The sequence below is a fragment of the Capra hircus genome, chromosome 15 (assembly GCF_001704415.2).
Source record: "Capra hircus breed San Clemente chromosome 15, ASM170441v1, whole genome shotgun sequence".
NCBI classification, from domain to species: domain Eukaryota; kingdom Metazoa; phylum Chordata; class Mammalia; order Artiodactyla; family Bovidae; genus Capra; species Capra hircus.
In genome coordinates this window covers 24,519,435-24,542,038 of record NC_030822.1, presented here as the reverse complement: position 1 = coordinate 24,542,038, position 22,604 = coordinate 24,519,435, and the positions used below count along the sequence as shown (strand labels likewise).

The 22,604-nt window shown below is 42.5% G+C and overlaps 1 protein-coding gene across 4 annotated transcripts in view; it reads right to left on the bottom strand.

Moving 5' to 3' along the window:
- BDNF (brain derived neurotrophic factor) overlaps positions 1–22,604 on the bottom strand; it is a 61,934-nt gene that overhangs the window by 23,850 nt on the left and 15,480 nt on the right. The window contains exon 1 of one of the 4 annotated variants that reach the window (XM_005690026.2): positions 16,923–17,233. The exons of 2 other annotated variants lie outside the window; for them this stretch is intronic. The gene's annotated coding sequence lies outside the window, so the exon portion shown is untranslated. Of the gene's footprint in view, positions 1–15,781; positions 16,055–16,922; positions 17,234–22,604 lie in introns of those variants that run through there. One more of the 4 variants, XM_018059303.1, reaches the window with a different exon arrangement.

The following is a 22,604-nucleotide window of genomic DNA, read 5'->3' as shown; positions in this document are numbered from 1 at the left end:
CTCACACCCCCTACATTGCAAGTACTGAGTCAACCACTGGACCACCAGAAAAGTCTCTGTGAATTTTCTTTTTTAAGTTTCAAAGGTAATTCTGATGATCATCACCTTTTTAAAAAATAAATAAATAATTTTATTTAGTTAGTTTGGGCTGTGCTCGCTCTTCATTGCTGCTCGTGGACTTTCTCTAGTTGCTGTAAGCAGAGGCTACTATTTGTTGTGATGCAAGGGCATCTCATTATAGTGGCTTCTCTGGTTGGAGAGCACAGGCTCTAGGGCCTACAGGATCAGCAGTTGTGGCACACAGGCTTAGTTCCTGGACCAGGGATTGAACCAGCGTCCCCTACACTCCAAGGCGGACTCCCAACCACTTGACCACCAAGGAAAGGCCCTGATGATCACCCTCTTTAAGAACCACTGCTCCATGCTATGCTCTCCAATAGTTCACTTATAGGATCCTCAGCTTTAAGCAAAATTATTACTAAGAAGCTCAAAGAACAAGACATGCCCTTTTTCTCTCTTCAAGTATTTTATTTCCTTAAAACAAGGAACTTTAAAAAGTCCATAAAATAAACATTTTTTTTTTTTATCTTCCCACCATCACTTTTTGCCAATCTCTTTTCTAGAGAGCGGAGACTAGGTCACGGTGATGACACTCGTCTCCATCTGTGCCAAGCATTCATGTTAACAAGGGTGGAATATGATGTCTTGAATTCTGCAGGTCATGGTTTAGATAGCCTGTGTGATGGCAGGAGGGCTGGATTAGGATCACAGAGCTGTAATCCTTGCTCTGGTTCTACAGCTGTGCCACTTAGATCAATTTATTTACTCCAAGCATCAGTTTCCTCAACTGTTATATGGGAATAAGGTGTGCCCAGTTTTTTTCAAAGGGTTATTTATAGGATCAAGTGGAACATGTGGATGCATTTTCTTAATGTTCAGCTCAGTTCAGTCACTCAGTCGTGTCTGACTCTTTGCAACCCCATGAATCGCAGCACACCAGGCCTCCCTGTCCATCACCATCTCCCAGAGTTCACTCAGACTCACGTCCATCGAGTCCGTGATGCCATCCAGCCATCTCATCCTGGGTTGTCCCCTTCTCCTCCTGCCACAAATCCCTCCCAGCATCAGAGTCTTTTCCAATGAGTCAACTCTTCACATGAGGTGGCCAAAGTACTGGAGCTTCAGCTTTAGCATCATTCCTTCCAAAGAAACCCCAGGGCTGATCTCCTTCAGAATGGACTGGTTGGATCTCCTTGCAGTCCAAGGGACTCTCAAGAGTCTTCTCCAACACCACAGTTCAAACGCATCAATTCTTCGGCACTCAGCCTTCTTCACAGTCCAACTCTCACATCCATACATGACCACAGGAAAAACCATAGCCTTGACTAGACGGACCTTAGTCGGCAAAGTAATGTCTCTGCTTTTGAATATACTATCTAGGTTGGTCATAACTTTTCTTCCAAGGAGTAAGCCTCTTTTAATTTCATGACTGCAGTCACCATCTGCAGTGATTTTGGAGCCTCAAAAAATAAAGTCTGACACTGTTTCTACTGTTTTCCCATCTATTTGCCATGAAGTGATGGGACCAGATGCCATGATCTTCGTTTTCTGAATGTTGAACTTTAAGCCAACTTTTTCACTCTCCTCTTTCACTTTCATCAAGAGGCTTTTTAGCTCCTCTTCACTTTCTGCCATAAGGGTGGTGTCATCTGCATACCTGAGGTTATTGACATTTTCTTGATTCCAGCTTGTGTTTCTTCCAGACCAGCATTTCTCATGATGTACTCTGCATATAAGTTAAATAAGCAGGGTGACAATATACAGCCTTCATGTACTCCTTTTCCTATTTGGAACCAGTCTGTTGTTCCATGTCCAGTTCTAACTGTTGCTTCCTGACCTGCATACAGATTTCTCAAGAGGCAGGTCAGGTGGTCTGGTATGCCCATCTCTTTCAGAATTTTCCACAGTTTATTGTGATCCACACAGTCAAAGTCTTAGTCAATAAAGCAGAAATAGATGTTTTTCTGGAACTCTCTTGTTTTTTCCATGATCCAGCAGATGTTGGCAATTTGATCTCTGGTTCCTCTGCCTTTTCTAAAACCAGCTTGAACATCAGGGAGTTCCTGATTCATGTATTGCTGAAGTCTGGCTTGGAGAATTTTGAGTATTACTTTACTAGCATGTGAGATGAGTGCAATTTTGTGGTAGTCTGAGCATTCTTTGGCATTGCCTTTCTTTGGAATTGGAATGAAAACTGACCTTTTCCAGTCCTGTGGCCACTGCTGAGTTTTCCAAATTTGCTGGCATATTGAGTGCAGCACTTTCACAGCATCATCTTTCAGGATTTGAAATAGCTCTACTGGAATTCCATCACCTCCACTAGCTTTGTTCGTAGTGATGCTTTCTAAGGCCCACTTGACTTCACATTCCAAGATGTCTGGCTCTAGATTAGTGATCACATCATCATGATTATCTGGGTTGTGAAGATCTTTTTGTACAGGTCTTCTGTGTATTCTTGCCACCTCTTCTTAATAGCTTCTGCTTCTGTTAGGTCCAGACCATTTCTGTCCTTTATCAAGCCCATCTTTGCATGAAATGTTCCCTTGGTATCTCTAATTTTCTTGAAGAGATCTCTAGTCTTTCCCATTCTGTTGTTTTCCTCTATTTCTTTGAATTGATTGCTGAAGAAGGCTTTCTTATCTCTTCTTGCTCGAGGAGTGGTGGCTGTGCAGGCACAGGAGGGCCTAGAGGAGCAATCCCACGTTGAAGGTCAGGAACAGTGGCGGTAAGGAGATACCCCTCGTCCAAGGTAAGGAGCAGTGGCTGTGCTTTGCTGGAGCAGCCGTGAAGAGATACCCCACGCTCAAGGTAAGAGAAACCCAAGTAAGATGGTAAGTGTTGCAAGAGGGCATCAGAGGGCAGACACACTGCAACCATACTCACAGAAAACTAGTCAATCTAATCACACTGGGACCACAGCCTTGTCTAACTCAATGAAACCAAGCCAGGCCTGTGGGGCAACCCAAGACGGGCGGGTCATGGTGGAGAGGCCTGACAGATTGTGGTCCACTGGAGAAGGGAATGGCAAGCCACTTCAGTATTCTTGCCTTGAGAACCCCATGAACAGTATGAAAAGGCAAAATGATGGGATATCAAAAGAGGAACTCCCCAGGTCATTAGATGCCCAATATGCTACTGGAGATCAGTGGAGAAATAACTCCAGAAAGAATGAAGGGATGGAGCCAAAGCAAAAACAATACCCACTTGTGGATGTGACTGGTGATAGAAGCAAGGTCCGATGCTGTAAAGAGCAATATTGCATAGGAACCTGGAATGTTAGGTCCATGAATCAAGGCAAATTGGATGTACTCAAACAAAAGATGGCAAGGGTGAACATCGACATTCTAGGAATCCGCAAACTAAAATGGACTGGAATGAGTGAATTTAACTCAGATGACCATTACATCTACTACTGCAGGCAGGAATCCCTCAGAAGAAATGGAGTAGCCATCATGGTCAACAAAAGAGTCCGAAATGCAGTACTTGGATGCAATCTCAAAAACGACAGAATGATCTCTGTTTGTCTCCAAGGCAAACCATTCAATATCACAGTTATCGAAGTCTATGCCCCAACCAGTAAAGCTGAAGAAGCTGAAGTTGAACGGTTTTATGAAGACCTACAAGATCTTTTAGAACTAACACCCAAAAAAGATGTCCTTTTCACTATAGGGGACTGGAATGCAAAAGTAGGAAGTCAAGAAACACCTGGAGTAACAGGCAAATTTGGCCTTGGAATGCAGAATGAAGCAGGGCAAAGACTAATAGAGTTTATCCAAGAAAATGCACTGGTCATAGCAAACACCCTCTTCCAACAACACAAGAGAAGACTCTACACATGGACATCACCAGATGGTCAACACCAAAATCAGATTGATTATATTTTTTGCAGCCAAAGATGGACAGGCTGTATACAGTCAACAAAAACAAGACCGGGAGCTGACTGTGGCTCAGATCATGAACTCCTTATTGCCAAATTCAGACTTAAATTGAAGAAAGTAGGGAAAACCGCTAGACCATTCGGGTATAACCTAAATCAAATCCCTTACGATTATGCAGTGGAAGTGAGAAATAGATTTAAGGGCCTAGATCTGATAGATAGAGTGCCTGATGAACAATGGAATGAGGTTCGTGACATTGTACAGGAGACAGGGATCAAGACCATCCCCATGGAAAAGAAATGCAAAAAAGCTTTCTTAATGTATGGAACACTATACCTGTGGACAAGACTTTTATTGAAATGTACAACCTTGGTGCTAGTGGTAAAGAACCCACCTGCCAATGCAGGAGATATAAGAGTCGTGGGTTATGATCCCTGCGTCGGGAAGATCCCCTGGAGGAGGACATGGCAATCCACTCCAGTATCCTTGCCTGGAGAATCCCATGGACAGACAAGCCTGGCAGGCTACCTTCTATGGGGTCAGAGTCAGACACAACTGAAGCAACTTAGCATGTACATAAAGTCTTACCTACATATGACATACATTCACGTAGGAACGTTAATGATGACAAGCCAACTAAATTTTGGTCCCAGTACCAATGTCTATCAGGGCACGGCACTAGGACAAGCTATCAAAACCTCTGATACTGCTTGAAGCAGTGATGGCAAGGGTTCCCCTAAATTTCAACATGAGATTAGTTTTGAAGAACAATCAAATACTCTGGAATAATAGACACTTTCAAGTTTTAAGAAAATCATTGCCAGGGATGTGAAAACCAGAAAAATATACTTGTATTTTAGGGAGACCATTTTAAAACAAATTCTATTTATTTTTTTGGCCATGTCATGTAGCTTTGGGGATCTTAGTTCTCAGACCAGGGACTGAACTTGGCCCCAGCAGTGAAAGCCTAGAGTCTTAACCACTGGCCCTCCAGGAAATTCCTGATAAAATTTTATTAATGATGATAAACTTAAATGATTATTAAAATCTTTAAGATAAGGTCACCCTGCATTGCTTCTAAGCCATCACATGTCTACGATTATTACCAAAAATTATCCAGTAGGGAAAATTTCACATATCCATATCTACGTTACCGAGTTTCCATTTCTGCATAATTTAAACAAAAGGATGAACACAATCCTGAATGCGAGAGAATGGCTGCAAGTATAGGCAGGACAGTCATTTCCATGAGGAAGGAAGAAAGATTTAGGACTTGGGGATTTCTACTTATTGACTTTTCTCAAGAACAACAGTTTTCCAACATGGTTTTGCAGAGAAGAGTATCAAGAGGCTTCTTGCAAGGGGCAAAGTCAAGGTCAAGGAAGCAGGACTCTGCTGTTTCCACTTACAGTTCAACGAGCCCAGCACTGTTTATTTTGTTTTATACATTGGGGTTCTACTGGAGATCTTGTCAGAGCGAGAATAATCCAGTCCTACAATTTACTTATTTACATCTATACTACTAATTTGGAGGTTAGAAGATCTGTGTCTACTCCTCTGGTTTTGCCTCAAAGAAGCAAAGGTCTCGGTCACTATTTACGGCTTATTCTCTTGTATTTATGGGTTTACAATTTAATCTGATTGCCCTGCTCAGGAGGAAAAGAGAAGGTTAGAAACACGGCTGTAGGTTTGGTATTAGCAGGAAAATGGGATTTCTCACCACTTCCTAATCCTGTGGGGTTTTTGTTTTTAATTTTGGGTTGGGTTGGTGGTTTGTTTGTTTTTTTTTGAGATTCACAAGAGAACTATGTGAGAGTTTGCTTCCTTGTTGTATATCAAGAGGTTAAATATTTCAGAGTTGATGGTGCCAAACTGTGCTCTAGTTCCATTGACATATTTACACGATCCATGAATACCACATGGTATTCTTATTTATTTCATATATTTGAGTCAAAACACTTCCTGACTTCATGGTGAAAGGAGACCACCCAACAGATTGAAAAGTGGTTTTCAGTAAACTCTTTAAAAAATATCATTACTAAACTTAAACATATTATTGACTAACGATAATATTCACAACACTGATCTTTCCTTCTTTTTCTTACTCAGCAGAATCATGAAACCAGATTCTAGTAAATGGAAGCATTCTCACATTTTAGCTCCTTTAGGGGGGAAACACATGGGATTTATAAACACTGTCAAATAAAAGACACATTCCTGGATACTAAGAGGCCCAAACATGTCCTTGTAAGTAAGGAAAAAACTCCATCATAACACCAGTGGAAATGAATGGCATTTTTAGTCCAGAAATTCTTCTACTGTGGCTTCTACCAGCACCGTTAACATGAGTTCCTCCAGAAATAAATAAGAATACCAATAGCGAAATGTTTAAGGCAATGTCTAAGCATTTTCACTGCCTTAATTTGAACATGAAATGATACTCAATTGTTATATATATAAAAGAGATTATTCTCTTAAGAGTGACATAAGTTTTTCCAAAATATTACAATCCACAACTGAAAATACAAGACAGGCAGGAAGTTCTGAAATGACTCAGAGAATTTGTTCAGCAGCTTTTAAAAATACTCTTTTGAAGTGAGTATATAAGGAAGTAACGGAAGCCTTACCTGGGAGAATCAATGGAGTGGCTTACTAGGGAGCACCTGATGATGGATGGATCCATCTAGCCCAGTGCCTGGCACCCACTGGGCACTAAATTAATGCTAGATGAATTAATAAATAAAAGAATCATTCCCCATGTATAACACCTTTACTTTCTTTAAAGAAAAGCTTTGAAACAGGAGAAACCATACATGCAGCAACATGAACTATAAAATATGTGAAGCTCTAAAGAGTATGTAAACAGTAAACTGCTTGCTTTGCTGACTGAAAATATGAATATTTGATAGCAGTAATGAGAGACCACCATGCAGAATAAAACGGTCATGACTCCTAGGAGTGGGCTGTGAAACCTCTGGTCTAAACTTGCATATTAAATGTGGGTTAATTAATTTCTGACTGTTCAACAGAACAGCAAAATAAGTTGTTAAAAAAAAAAGAAAGTTAATCTATCCATGTTGAAACATGAAAAGGTTGAGGGAGGGGCCAATTCTTGGACAGTTTACATTTAGAAAAGGAAACTCTTTGGAAAACTGTTAATAGCCAAGGGTGCCGTACTTTGAGAGGGGGAAGAAGGTGAGTGCTGTGGGCTTTTTTTAGTTCAGTTACTGAACTCTAAAAAAATCTAACGTCAAAAGCTAATTTCTTAAGCAATTTGGGTGTCTGAACCTGATCAGGACTCTTTTTTAAAACATTCCATTCTGTATGATCCAAAGGAAAAATAACTACTTTTGAGAACCCACGTGAAAGTATGAAAAAAGCAAAAGTCCAGTACTTTTCAAAGAAATGGGAAGGATTTCTGATGCTCAGTTCATGATGCTGCACCTATCTCAGGCAGAAGACCCAAAGAAATACATGATTGTCATCAGGATTATATGCGAACTAAACAAGGAGCATACTGATGATATGACCGATCTATTTGAAAAAACTTAGGAGTACAAAGGTACTTCAGAATATACCTAACTCCAAGCTTCCATGTTAATATCTCTTTTTTAAAAGGGTTTCAGTCTGTGCTTATAACAGGAAGCTGATCATATTCCATATTCTTTCTTTGTTAAATCATAAATTCACTCAATTCAATGCTTTGTATGTGGTGAGCCTGTGATATTTACTTAATTAAATCAAACTGAAAGTTCTTCTAGATACTACGTACAGTACTTAAATTTATATCACTGGTTCTAGATCTGCTCTCTGGGGCAACATAAAGTAAACTCTCTCTTTCCTCCATATGCCAGTTCTTCACAATTGTGAAGACGGTCCTCTAGACTGGACATCAAGAACAAGTCAGACAGGCTGCCCACTAGTCCCCCAGACATGGTGGGCAGCGACAGGATATTCTTTCTCATTAGGCTGGGTTTGGGTTCAGAACTCTTCTTAACCCAGACTTCCGGGAGCTACCATCATGTGAATTTAGACTAAAGAAGACAAAAATACATTTGCCATTCCAGCCTAAGTCTTCCTGTCCCCAAGCCACCCATTCCAAGTTTCCTCAGTCATTGCTTACTTGCAATGGTTTCCAACTTCCTATGCATCCTGGTCACACTGATCTCAATACATACCCTTTCATCAGTGTTGTACCGAAAGCAACCTATTTCATTTCTTGAACTGAAACTTGTTCTTTTTTATTGGAGCATAGCCAGTTAATGTGGTGACAGTTTCAGGTGGACAGCAAAGGGACTCAGCCATACTTATACATGTATCCACTCTCTTCCAAACTTCCCTCCTGTCCAGGCTGCCACTTAACATTGAGTGGACTTCCCTGTACTATTCTAGGTATTTACTTGAGAAATGGGGGGAAATTATTAGTTTCCCCAAACTAAAACTGCAGACCAAAACTGCAGTGTGTGTGTGTGTGTGTGTGTGTGGTGTGTGTGTGTGTGTATGTGTGTGTGTGTGCTAAGTCGTATCTGACTCTTTGCGACCCCCATGGACTGTAGCCCACCAGCCTCATCTGTAAACAAAATTTTCCAGGCAAGAATACTGGAGTGGGTTGCCATTTCCTCCTCCAGGGGATCTTCCCGACCCAGGGATTAAAGCTGTGTCTCCTGGGTCTGCTGCATTAGCAGACTGGTTCTTTACCACTGAGCTGCCTGGAAGGCCCTAAACTGCAGTAGTTACATCCAAGTCCCTCCACCCCCACTGCCATATAGACACACCACTATCTCACACTCATAGCCTGTGACCGTTTAAAACCTCTGAGTTTCCTTTGTGCAGTCTAAGTCAGCCCCCCAAATCTGGTCCCAACTCCATATTCTCTCTATTTATACAGTTGACTTTGAACCTAACTAATCATAGTATTTTACATTTAGCTGATCCAGATTCTATCATTCAACAGAATGCCTGCTGGCTTTATGTTTCAAAATGATAAGCGTGTCGTCTGTGCCTTCAGATACATTATCAGCCGGTGCGAGAAGGCTGAATGCGCCTTCCCCATGTTGCATAAGAGAGAACACCTTCAACAGTTTGGTCTAGGAATGTGGCCTGGGACTCCGCCAAGCATCTCTGCCAGCAGCGTGAAGCAAATTTCTCGACCTTCAGATTCTGTGTGATGTAAAAGAAATTTATCTGTGTTTAAAAACACTCCCCATAATTCAAGAAATAAATGAACATGTGAAAAGACAGGGAAACTTGTTTCAGTTTGGGCATAGGTTCAGTTTTCAAAAGCAGAAAGCAAGTATCAGAACAGGCAGCAAATGCTGATGGTAACAGCTCCGAATCAAGAGTGATTAGATTAAATCCCATGTGGCAAAAATTTTACTCTATGAGTTTCCTTCTTTTTCTCTCTCCCTCTCTCACCCCACCCTCCATCTCGCTCTCTCTGTATGTGTGAGATATACAGATTTTTCTCTGGAAAAGTTAAGTTTTCTGCACCTGATTGCTCCTATGCATGACACAATGCACAGACAATATAATAACTTCCTTTGGTTATCTGCTTACCAGAAACTGACACTCACTTAACATATACTGTTTTCTGTTCCCTGAAGCACAATGATCAGCATCACCACCAGTACCTCAAATTGAAAACATTAAGTGAAAATTCACCAACAGGTTTATAGTTGCTACTATCTAAATCGGCTTTAACATTTCATGTTCCAAACATGACAACTTTATGAGTGAACCAAATTGGGCACAAGCAACCTTAGAATTCACCCAACTGAAGGACATTTATAATACCTACCACGAAAACAAAAATATTACACTTATTTCCTCCAATTTCTGCCTCTCTGCCAGCAAAAAATATATATTTTTTGTAATTACAAAGTTTCTTCATTGTCCACACTGTCAGAATCTGAGGCAGCTATTAATCAATCTATTTGTTCATTCAACAATATTTGTTGAAGTGTTTCTTCTCCAACCAGAATCATTTTGGATACTATTGCGGAAGCATGCACAAATGAACAAAATGCAGATTTTGGCATCAAATAATTTTAAGCTAATTTGTAATGATTGGTTCCTGGTTCCATAAATTTTTGGAGCTGGCTCATAAGGTTGAGGCAGCTCTTACATATAATGCCTTCTCCTTGTCTTCCTCCTACCCCCTTGTTTTTTTGGTGTTTAAAGTCTTGCTACATATATGGCCCTTTTTAAATTCTCAAATCATTAAAGTTAAAATTAGATCACAGATCAAAGACATTCTTAAGGTAGTTCTATTCAATTTATTTGGTGTTATTATATCTCAGAAAGGGCAATGAACTCTCTGTAGCAAGTAAACAAAATCAGAACCTTTGTACTCAGTGCTTCAGCATATATTGTTGAAAATAAAAAATGTTAAAAAGGAGGCCAGCTCTTCTTCCTGGCAGGTTATTCTACATTTGGCTACTATTAAAACACTAAAAAGGACTTGGTATAGATATTGAGGTATATATGTGCCTGTTTTAGAATCTCATCTACAAACCCAAGTGCATCCTAAACCACCCACACACAAACACCACACCCCTACCAACACATACACTCACCAAATCTGAATAGGGTGGCAAGGCAATCCTAGTAACTGTAGCCTTGGAAAAGAGGCTCATATGGCACAGAATCCGTTTGGCTGGTAACGCTGGTGATTTTGTTCTCTAGGTGGCGCTATTCCACTTTTGATGAGTTGATTAAATTCCTTGCAACTGCTATGTTCTATTTCCATCATATAAATCTTAATTTTATATGTACTAGTTGTAATTAAATGACAGATTGCCTTCCAGTTTGATTTTAATAAGCTATTTTGAAGTAAAGTGACTTTTTCACCACTTGATGTTACACATTTCCTAGTTATGTTGTCTTAGAGTTAAGGAATCTTCCTCTGCCTGACCTCCTCCCTTTAAAATGCAGATGCATGTCAGAAACACAGAGGAGCATCATGAAGCTTCAGCCAGACCAAAGGAACCAAGATGAAAGCACATTTAAGAGCTACTAGGTTCTGCGAGCTCTCAAAATCAGGACATTACTACCATGACAACCAATGAAAAGGTTTTTCAAGTGAACCTTTGGGAAAACTGCATAACACACGTTATTCTCTGGGCTCTTTGGAAATAAACTTTTATTTTATGATGGCTGTCATGGAACCTTGTGAAATGACTTTGCTTCCCCACCCCCAGTTACTCTGCTGTCCGACACCCACCCCCCAATTCATCTAGCGAAACCCATGCTTAAACTTTAGACAATGTATAGATGAGACATCACTGCAATTAGCCACTTCTTAGCATCCAGTGTTATCAGGTCAGATTTGTTTCACCAAAAGCGTAGTGTCGCAGAGTTTGTACTTGAATTTGAGTACTTTCATTTAAAGAAAGCTCCCACACTACTACTTTGACAGATACTCATGTTTTTCTTACAGAAACAAGAATACCTTCCAGTTCACTTAGAAAACATGCCCATTTACCACTCCGTCACCCCTATAAGTTTTCCAAAGTCCACATATTAGTGAGCTCCACTGTTCCATATCTAGCATCAATAATGATTCCATATATTTAATAACTAGGTCCATGACTTTTCTAAGCCTTTGGTGTGAGTATTCTGGAAAGCCAGGGATGCATTCAAAGTATACATATTTAGGATTAAGGAATTCTAGGATTTCCCTGGTGGCTCAGTGGTAAAGAATCTGCCTGCAATGCAGCAGACCAGGGTTCGCTCCCTGGGTTGGGAAGATCCCCTGGAATAGGGCATAGTAACCCGCTCCAGCATTCTTGCCTGGAGAATTCCACGGACAGATGAGCCCGGTGGGCTACAGTCCATAGCGTGACACAGTCAGACACCTGAAGTGACTAAGCAGCGGCAGCAAATAATTTTATGACTTAAGAGGAAGTTTAAGGAGACTTTGAGGACACATATGTCTAAGCTTAAAAATACCAGAGCCTTCCTCCGTTTCCTAGGGTTAAACCCCGTGTACAAATGACATACCGATTTCATTTGCCATCATTTACTGTTTAACGTGACTCCATCCTAAACAGAGTAAACGGATGCAGAGTATAACCAAGAAGTTCACTCACTCACTTTTGAAGCCCATCTGGGCATGTTATTCATCCTAATGGAGAAAATTTATCACAATGCAGTTGAACATTCAAAGATTTCTTCCTCCATGAAGCAACAGCTAACCGTTTGAAACCTAGAATTCCCCGGAATTTTCTCCTCCATTCCTCTTTTAAAATGCAGTTCACAGCTTGAGATTACAGAGTCTGCCGGTGGCTGAATGACTGCACTAGATGGCTGAGAGTCCTTCAATTAAGCAGCAATTTTGCAATTAGTGGAAACTGAGGGAACCATAACAATCATTTGACAACAAGTTGACACAAGTTAGCAATTACCCTATTAGAGGGATACATTCACATGCATTGGGCAGAGCTAGGCTAAGAGAGCCCCCTCACAGAAGGGGAAATCTACACAGGGAGACACAAGCTGAAAATGTTTCCCGCATTAAAATAAATTCAGTTTTATGGACATCAGAAACGGCAATGGTTTTCATTTTAAAAGATACTTAGAGTTGAGCTCTCATATACTTTTCCATTCTGTTTTCATTCAAGCAGCCTAAAATCAGTCTGTTTGCTGTGGGACTAACTTCCTAAAACTAAAATGTTAATGAAGTACTTGTAGATTACCCTTCCATTGTGTACGTCTTCGATATTCTAAAACTTAGTAGAAGATTAAGTCTATGGTTGAGATCCAAAGCTGCTGGCTCTTACATTCCACAAATTCACACCTGCATACAGGGCTGTGGATGTGTGTGTATGACCAGGATGGGAGGGAGGTATTGGATACTTAACAGTAGGTTCTAAAGACAAAAGTACCCAAAAAATCAACAAGCTCTTTGCTGTACTATGAGGCGGGCATGCTCAACTTGCTGTGTGTTAAGCTGAAAACCAGAGCTATTTATATTTAAAAGAAATGAGATTATCAATCATCTGCTTTTTGAGTACTGAAAAGCTGGAACTCTTCAAAGATTCCAGGAAGAAGAGAACAACTTACATTCTAATGGTGCCCCTATTAAGCAGAAAATTCAAGGGTTTTGAGCCAGGATTTTAGAAATTTGCATTATTTACAGAACTTCCCTCTCTCCAGGTGAATCAAATGAACCAGCAACATTCCAGCATCTCCCCACCCCTGTTTGGCTATTTTGAGATTTAGGCAATTAACTCACATAGTACAAATGAATCATTTGAGGTGAGGTCATTGTATTTCTGGCAAATGATCATTTTCTTGGTTCCTTCTGTTTGCAAGTAAAAGTTACACTTATTGAAAAGACATGCTAAAACAGAGTTCCTAGATGTTTTATTTTCTGGACACCCAAATGTTGACCTGCTGTAAGTCTTAAATAATCTTAAAATAAATGAGATTTCCAGTTACTAATTCAGCTCTGAATAGGCAACGAAAGCCTCCAAAGGTATGTGAAAAATTACTCTGTTATTTTCCTTTTTTAAAAAAATGTGATGTCTAAGTGTGTCTGCAATGTTCTAATGCTTCAAAACATGTACGTAAGTCTTGTTTATCTGGAAATCATTTCTTTCTGCTTATATCATTTATAAATAGGAAACGTTTTGTAATGACTTAAAATAGCTCTACATACATAATGCTTCTCCTGTCATAATACTTAGTACAGGTCTATATTTACCAACATTTATCACATTTTGCAAAATAAAGTGGAAGAAAAAAAAAGACGACTTTATGGCCTGGGAATTCCAGTAATGGTGACCAACGTGTTTTAAATTCCAGTAAAGGTTATGGTTACATTTCAACAAGTGTCTCTTTCCTTTCCCTTACCTCCAGCAGTAAACTTGCAAAAGAAGAATCGTAAGCAAGGTATTTGCAAAATCAAGGAACAAGAGTTAATGACCTTAAGCAAGGTATTTGCAAAATCGAGGAACAGGATTAATGACGCTTTTAAAGGGGTATGGTCCCTTGGGTAAAAACTTTATGATCTATTGCTTATAATAATTTGGAGTACTACATCCCATAATCTCATAAATTTTCAACCTAAAAATCATAATGTTGCATGAGGTAAACAAACACCTGTAGACGAATTAAATCAGTAATTATACCTCAATAAATTAAACTGCAAAAAATATAAGTATATACAAATATAATTTTAAGACCAAAATGGCCTCTGACTTTATAACAGACTCACATAAAAATACTTTTGGGGGGTAAAATTAAAGGTAAGGGGATATTTTCCCAGAAGTCAAACCAATTTGAAGGTCTCATTTAATAACATTACTTCCTATTTAAAATCAATATGCAGTTTTATATGCAGTAAAAAGGAATCAACGTTCCCAATTACACATGACTTTGCTAGAAAAAGATAACTGTACTAGGAGAATTAATACACACACAGAAATATGCTTTTCTTTGCTTCTGGCCAAGAACATTCCTGCACTCTTGTCAGAAAATATTCGCTGTTTACTGCTGACATTGAGGAGTAAGTGTTAAGATCCCTGAAGGACTCTAAAATGAGATCCAGGAATCCCTAACACACCACCAACCATAGCCTGTCAAAGCTCCCCCAGCTCAAGGAAAACTTGCACTGGAGCCAGGGAGGCGCGAGGAGTCGAAATTCATCCGAGTCGGGAGTCAGAAGCGTCATTCAACAAGTCCCTCCTACCAGCTACCGAAGAGATCCCGCAAAGCCATCTCTTACCACTTCCCCACCCCCCAGCCTCCCGCCCCTGCAGCCGCTCTGGGCAGTTTAGCCGGCAGAGGGCACCCTCTACCTTCCCTAGCGCCGCTCTCCCCACCCCTCCTCCTCGCGGCCCCTCCAACAGTGTCCCTCCACCCCGCTCCACCCCCAACACACAAACAGCATCCTTCGACGGTGACTCTAGTTCACCCCAGCAGTCCCAAGGCTTTTCTTCCCTAGGGGGTGCCACCAGTCTGGAAGTCCCCTTCTCTGCCCGTCGAGCAAAGAGCCTCCAACCCTCAGCTATTTCTTTCCAGGCACGTCTCATTCACCCATTTCCTCTTCCCGGCTGTGCATGGCATCCCCGGGGACCTACCCGAGTCAGAACATCACCCTCCGCCAAACACATACACATACATATACACACATCCCTCCCAGCCCCTGAAAGCCAAAACTTTTCACTTTTCTGCAAGGTGCCTCAAGGGAGGTGGCCGGGGTGGGGAGAAGCGTGAGCACAACTAGCCCCGGAGTCCCGCAGCCCCTTTCAGGTCCGAGCTGCAGGAGTGTGTCAAGTTTCCCAAGATAAACTCGTACTGGACCCGTATACGTCCGCTTTTTAACTCAACTCCTGGGGAACAGCTGATGGTGTGCAGCCCTGCTGAAGCCCCGGGGACGCGGTAAGCGGGCTGCAGGAGCAAGCGGCCCCCCAAAACCTGCGCAGGGGCCGCCCAGCCCTTGGGAAGGATTCATATCTCAGCCCCAACCCCGTCACCTTAGTCGGAGCCCCCCACAGCTGGCGCCCTAAATCGCTCTCACGACCCCTCCTCTTCTGGGGGGTCCCCGGGGCGCCGTCTTCTATCGCGCAGCTCTGCGTCTCTTCTTGGCTTTCTCTCCGCCACTTCTGGGCTTCCCGGGGTCCCCTCTCTCTCGGGCGTCCTGGCTACCCCTTTGGATCGTGCAGTGGGAGAAGAAAGCTCAACAGGAACAACTCAAAATGCCCCCTTTTTTTGGAGGGGAAGAAAGGAGTTCTGGCCTGCTCCCCATAACTTCGCACCCCCACCCCTCGCGCCCCAGCCAACTTTCCCCGGCGAACCGGCGGCTCTCGAGCCAAGCCCCACGTCCGATGCTCGCCTACCTCCGGGTCCACACAAAGCTCACGGGTCCCCGGCGGCGGAGTCACATCGTCGTCCCGCTCCTGGCCCCTGCGCCCAGCCCAGGTCCCCGTCGCGGAGCCGCTCGCCGCCGGCCCCACAGCAGCGGTGGCAGCTGCAGTTCAAGCGTCTCATCAACGCTTCCAGAGGAGAAGGTGGGGGGCGCGCCGGGCCGGTTCCTTGGCCGCGCCCGGAAGCCCGCGGCGCGACGGGGTGCGCGGGACAGCGAGCGGGCGGCTGCGCCCGGGCGCGGCGGCAACCGGGACCCGGAGCTCCAGCCTGCGCCTGGAGCTCGGGTCAGACATTATTTAGCTCTTCGGTTGAGCTTCGATTGGTCAAACGGCACCGCCCCCCGCCCCCCTCCCCCAGCTCGCCCGCGCCACCGAGACCCGTGCGGGGCGGCCGCTTAAAGGGAACGCCGCGCCTTTTCCTCGCCCCCGCTCGGCCCGGGGGAGTCCCCGGGCTGCCCAGGCGCCCCGGACCCGCGCGCCCCCGTTCGGCCAGTCCCCCGGGCCCCGCGATGTGGCCCCGTAAGCCCCGCGCCAGTCCCTGGGGCGCCTCAACGGGACGCGCGCGCCACGCCCGCGGCTCCGATGGGTGACCTAGCCCCGGCCCGGGGGAACCCCGCGTCCCGGGCCCTCCGCGGAAACACGGGCGGTCCACGCCGGGACTGAAGGGAGCGAGCGCGCATCGGGCGCCCCCGGGGTCTCGCTCCCCTCTGTGGCAACTCCCTCCCGCTTCATCCCGGCACCTAAGTTCTGTGGGAGAGGGCGTGCGTTTCCCGGGCCACGGACACACCTTCCCGCACCTTCCCGCACGACGGAGCTTGCCAACGCGAGCACACAATGAAATCGCACAGAGCAGGGGGGCTATTGGTTTACTCCGCTGCCTTAAACACGCCGCGGCTTAAACAGAGTTCGTGCACTGCCCTCTCCGGAGTTTGCCTAATAGGAATCCAATCAAGATAATAACGGCATTTTTTATTCATGAACACCCCCAGATAACGTTACACCAAGTTACTTGCTCCAGTCGGGAAGCCGAGGCAATGACAGACCTCACTCAAGCCACACGCTTTCTAGTCGACCAAACAAGAGGAAAAAACGGAGAGAAAGAAAAGAAACCCACCTTTTCAGTCACTACTTGTCAAAGTAAACATCAAGGCAGCTGCTCTGGGGAAGACTTCGGCCCCGAAACTCCCAGACTCTATTCTTTTTTCACGTTCCCTTTGGTTAAAAAGAAGGGGTGGGGTTGAGGGGAGTCTTTGGTGTCCGGTATGTACTCCTTCTGGTCTGCAGCAAAGAAGTTAAATTATTGATAGTGGAAATTGCATGGCGGAGGTAATACTCGCACCCCCTGAGCGAAGAGCTCCATTTGATCTCGGCAGAGGCTGGGAGATTTCATGCTAGCTTGTGGGGGGAGCGGCTGCGCGAGCAGCCTTCTCCGGGTGAATGGGAAAGTGGGTGGGAGTCCACGAGAGGGCTCCACGGTGCCTTGACGTGCGCTGTCATATGATACCTCCGCTGCCTCGAAATAGACACTCTAGTGCACGAATTACCAGAATCAAAATTCAGCGCATTTAAAATGATACATCTTTTATTAGAAGAGTTCCGTTCCAGGGCATTGCATGGTTCTGCAGATGTTTTCACTTCCCTCCCTAGCAAACTTACACACATAAACCAACCCTTTTAATAAAGAACCTGGGTAGCAAAGATAAATAAAAAGCCTTCTGTTTTAATGTGTGTGTGTGTGTGTGTGTGTGTGTGTGTGTGTCTCGGGGTGGGCAGTTGGCTCAATTAATCCTCACTTCGCCCCTCTTCCCCCGCAGCAGTCTTTCTGATTCCTAGTTGCAGGTAGCCAAGACCCTTGCAGAGAACTTCGTATTCACTTTCAATATACTATCGGACAAACGCTTTCAACCGTCTATCTAGGTTCCTGCTTGAAGGCGGAATTTTCTTCCCACTAGCTCGACCAGTTCCTGCGCGAGAGTACAGACCTTAAAATTTAGAATAAGGAACGGAAAAAGACCCTGACATTTAACTTGTAATCCTGGGACCTCTTCCGAGCATAGAAACCACCTGTGTTTTAGTCGCTCAGTCGTGTTCAACTCTTTGCGACCCCATGGGCGGTAGCATTCCAAGCTCTCTGTCCATGGAATTCTCCAGGCAAGAATATTGGAATGGGTTGCCATTTCCTTCTCCAGGGGATCTCCCTGACCCAGGGATCGAACCCAGGTCTCTGAGCCACCAGAGAAGCCTAAAAAACCTCCTGGGTTGCCTATTAAAATGTAGGTTTATCCTCCTGAAATTGTGATTTAGTAGGGGTGGGGCAGCGTCCAGAAATAAGCATTTTAACAATCGCCTCTAGCGATTGCGAAGCAGAAAATCTGGGGTCAGATTTGAGAAGCACTCTTTCTTAAGCAATGCATATTTGGGTGTCATAGGAATCTCTCGTTTCCCCAAATTTGGTAGGCAGTTTTATGAGTATGTGCATTTCTTCTGTAATCTCAAAGGAGTTTGACCTAATCATTGCTAAGACTCATTGCTTTAAGAATTTCTCTAAACACTCCAACATTAATTTGGGGAAAGGGAAAGATTATAAACAGTTTCCTCCCCTGAACCCTTCTGTGGTTATCAAGAATGTGCTGTTGAACTGAATATGTAATATTATTATATACTCAGTTCAGTTTGCCTAAGGGTTTACAGTTAAAAAAAAAAAAATGAGTGCACTTATATTAGCTGTTTTAGAGCTTCTAAAGACCAGTCACAGAAATTACTATTCTTATTTTATAAATGAAAACCGGAGGCTCAGTGCCACGAAATCATTTGCCCGAGTTCACACAGCTAAAATGCCAGAGACAAGACTTTAATAAATGAGGAACTCCAGCTAGAAATATCCCTGCCTCTCCCCACCCCCAATAAGGGAAGCTATGTTTCTTGGAAGTGTTACCAAGATGTGCGATCTTTCAGCGCCTCTCTGCAAATTGTTGGACTGAATAGTCAAATTATTCAAATATATGCATATTCTTAGAGTGTCACACATTTAGCTTTGCACCTCTATCAACTTGACAGTATACATGACCAGCACAAACTACCCTACAGCACAGATGGTGAAGTATATTGTGGAATATTTAATGTATGTGAAATATACAGGCTAGTTGGAAGCAATGAAGGACAGAGGTCAAGAAGCCCAGCCTGGCCCCCTCAAAAAACCTCTGTATGATTCCCTAGGATATCCCCGATGGCTCAGTGGTAATGAATCTGCCTGCAGTGCAGGAGACTTGGGTTGGGAAGACCCCTGGAGAAGGAAATGACAACCCACTTCAGTATTCTTGCCTGGGAAATCCCATGGACATAGAAGCCTGACAGGCTCCATGGGATCACAAAAGAGCTGGGCACAACTTAGTGACTAAACAACAAATTGATTCCTAGGGGTGTAGGCTGAGTGCAAACCCAATTTCTTTTAATATGGCAAAACAATTTGAGAGGCTAGTTTATAAATTAAAAAAAAACTGTACTGCTTTTTAAAATACTGGAGGAGCCCTACCCTAAGCTCTCTCTCTCTCTCTATATATATATATATATATTTATTTATGACTTTATGGTGACTTCAAACCAGTGCTTACTTTCCAACTTTAAATTTACTTGAAAATGAGTTATTTCCCCAGGTTTTTAAGCTCCTTTGTAATTGCATTCCTTCTGGAGAAATTCCTAACCAGTGAATATCAAGAATCTGAGCATTCTCAATACTGCTAAATGAGAAGTTATGGCAAATCTACCTGCTAAATTCACATTGCCACGTCAGCATTTCTGTTGAAGGAAGGAGTGTTCTTATTTCTGAGACTCTGGTTGTATATATAGCCAATCTTCTTATTTCTACTCTCCCTCGATGTTATACAGATGGATATATCCTTACTTTCCAGTGTGTGGTGCAGTTTTACTGAGGAAAAGACAGACGAGCCAGAAATGGCAAGAATATTTAAAAAGTAAAAGAAGATCAAATGCCAATTCAGATAAACCTTCTGATGAATCAGACCTCTGGACACTTATGAGCATTTCCCAACTTTCTGATTTGTGATAATGGTGTTACCAAAACAATAAAATGCTTGCCTTTTTACCAAAACAGACTTAAATGCTTGCCTATTTGCCTTAAAAATACATCTTACATTAAAAACAATGATGCCAAGATAAAGTTGTACCAGTGTCTTGACTGGAATTCTGAATAATTTTTTTATTTGGTTAATTCAGGTGGCATATACAGATAGTGTTAGAGGTCTAAGATCAAATGCTTTACAAAAATCATTTTTCTATTGTGATCAAGGGTGATGCTGAAAATATAAGCACGTATTTCTGATTATTTTTAAAGATTGGTCTCTGACATGATTGCTGTGGGAGCAAAGATTCCAAGTTTGTAATCTGAATATTTTCTCAGTCACCAAAATGGGGAAAATTTTCACTGCTTGAAAAGAAAATGCTCTTGATTCTACTTTTGTGGGACCTATAAAATTAATTTTGAATTAATCAAAATCTCTATTTTTGGTTGGATCTAATCAATCCTTCTAACACGATATTCTAGAAGGACAAAGGTCAGGGAGAAATTCCCATCTATTCTTGTCAGGAAATATGAACTAATCCTCATTACCCAAGTGGGAGCAGAGGCAGTAAGCTTAGATGTGACATTGACATATTTTTTCTATTAATAATTTTAATTGGCTGAGGTCAATTCTACTATCACTATAAGCATTTTATGTTTAATTATGTTTACTTAAGTTTCCTAGTTACCCCTGTCTTCAGTCTTCCTTGCAAAAAAAAAAAAAAAATGTCTAGGATCAAATCAACTGACCTCAAAAACTGCTGAAAATTGGCATATTGGAAATAATAAGTAAACAGAAAACTCTCCTGCTGAACAGAATGGCAAAGATGTTTTCAAATTCATGATGTATGGTTTCAAAGGGCCAATCCTGAGAAACTGTCACTCAATCCTACAAATTATTGAGCAAGGCCGTCCTGAGAATAATCTTACAGGAGAAATAATATCCCTGTTCATTAGATGGTACCTTAATATGAGGTGTACTTCTTACTGGTAAGCTTTTCATGAACCATAACTGTGTGCCATACTGAAATACATCCAAATGGGTCAACACCTGTTACAGAAATTATGTAACCAGGCATGGCCATTAGTGATGAACAAAAGAAAAACACAGTAAGAAAATGTTAGAAGCGCCAAGATTAGGAGAGTAGCGCAAAAAGGTCAAAAACTGATCCCATCTGGGAATAATATTTAGCTGGATCAAAAAAAAAGCATAAAAACCATTATGAAACAACTAACTCCCAAGCATATGAGAGTCATCAACTTGTAGCCCTCCAAGTTACCAGATTCTCCCCCAGAACATTTAAAAACCAATAGTGAGCAATAAATTGGTTTACTTGTTACAATGTTTCTACAAGGATAGTCAGAAAGGACCTGACTGTGGGCTTTAGGACCAAAGTTAGGACTGACAATGGTAGCTGATGGTTTGCTGGTTTTGCAGGGAGAAGAGCCAGGAAGAACCATAGAAAGTTTAAACCAAAGCGTTTTAGGACATTGAATCAGGTTGTAAGGAGCAGGTTACCTTATTTTTGAAACCCAACTATTTAGGTTGTGTGATGATGGGAGTGAGAGATTTTCTACTGCTAAATTTTATATTCTTCATGGAGAAAGTTAGCAACATATGCAAAAAGATAATTTAGAAAAATAATTACTGAACTTCCTAAAGTCATATTTTAAAAATCACACCAAGAACTTGGCCTATTTTTCCATGATTCTGAATCTACACAGTGTCTATGGTGAATATTTTTTGGGAGGAAGGACTCAAGTACTCTTGTCAAAATCTTCTGGGTAACCCAGATGTGGTAGGAATAAAGTCCCCAGTGGTACCCATGCAAGGATTAGGTTTTAGATTTGTGTCACATACAGAATCATTTAGAAACCTCTGAGACTCTTGACTGTCTTAACTTCAGTTTACTACCTTCACTTCATAGTTCCATTCATTCAATTGATGAAAACTTGCTGAGCACCTCCTGCCAGACAATGCTCTATGGACTAGCATCCATGCAAATGAGTAAAACACATCTTAGCCCTTCAGCTGCTCAAATCCTACACCTAAGGTTTGTGTTTTAATCCATTGGGCCACATATGAGTTAGTTAAAAGTAGGAAATTATGCTTTATTTAGTTTTGTTTCCCCTTGCCTTGGGTTTACTGTGTAGAAAGATGACCATCAGCATGAGCCTAGTGGTCAAGGAGTAGTAGTGATGGACAAGAAACCTGCTCCCAAAGCTGAAAGGGAAGCTAGCAGCTGGGGAGGGCCCCTCAGGGTTGATCAGTGCCCTAGCCATCTTTGGTTAGCAGTGTTTTACAGAAGGCAGACAAAGGATAAGAAATTAGGGTAGAGTTAGTGATAGGGAGAAAATGAGACATAGATCGGGAAAATAATTTTTCTAAATATGATTAGGTAGACTTATAAAATGGGCTCCCCAGGTGGCACTAATGGTAAAGAACCCACCTGCCAATGCAGGAGACACAAAGGTTTGAACCCTAGGTTGGAAAAATCCCCTGGAGGAGGGCATGGTGACTGGCTCCAGTATTCTTTCCTGGAGAATCCCATGGACAGAGGAGTCTGGCAGGCTGCAGTCCACAGAGTCACACCAAATCAGACACCACTGAAGCAATTTAGCATGTATACATGCAGACTTATAAAGAGATAGATCCAGAAGGGATCTTTCAAGATTATCTCCTCTTCCTCACTACTCATAGGCCTATCACAACAGACC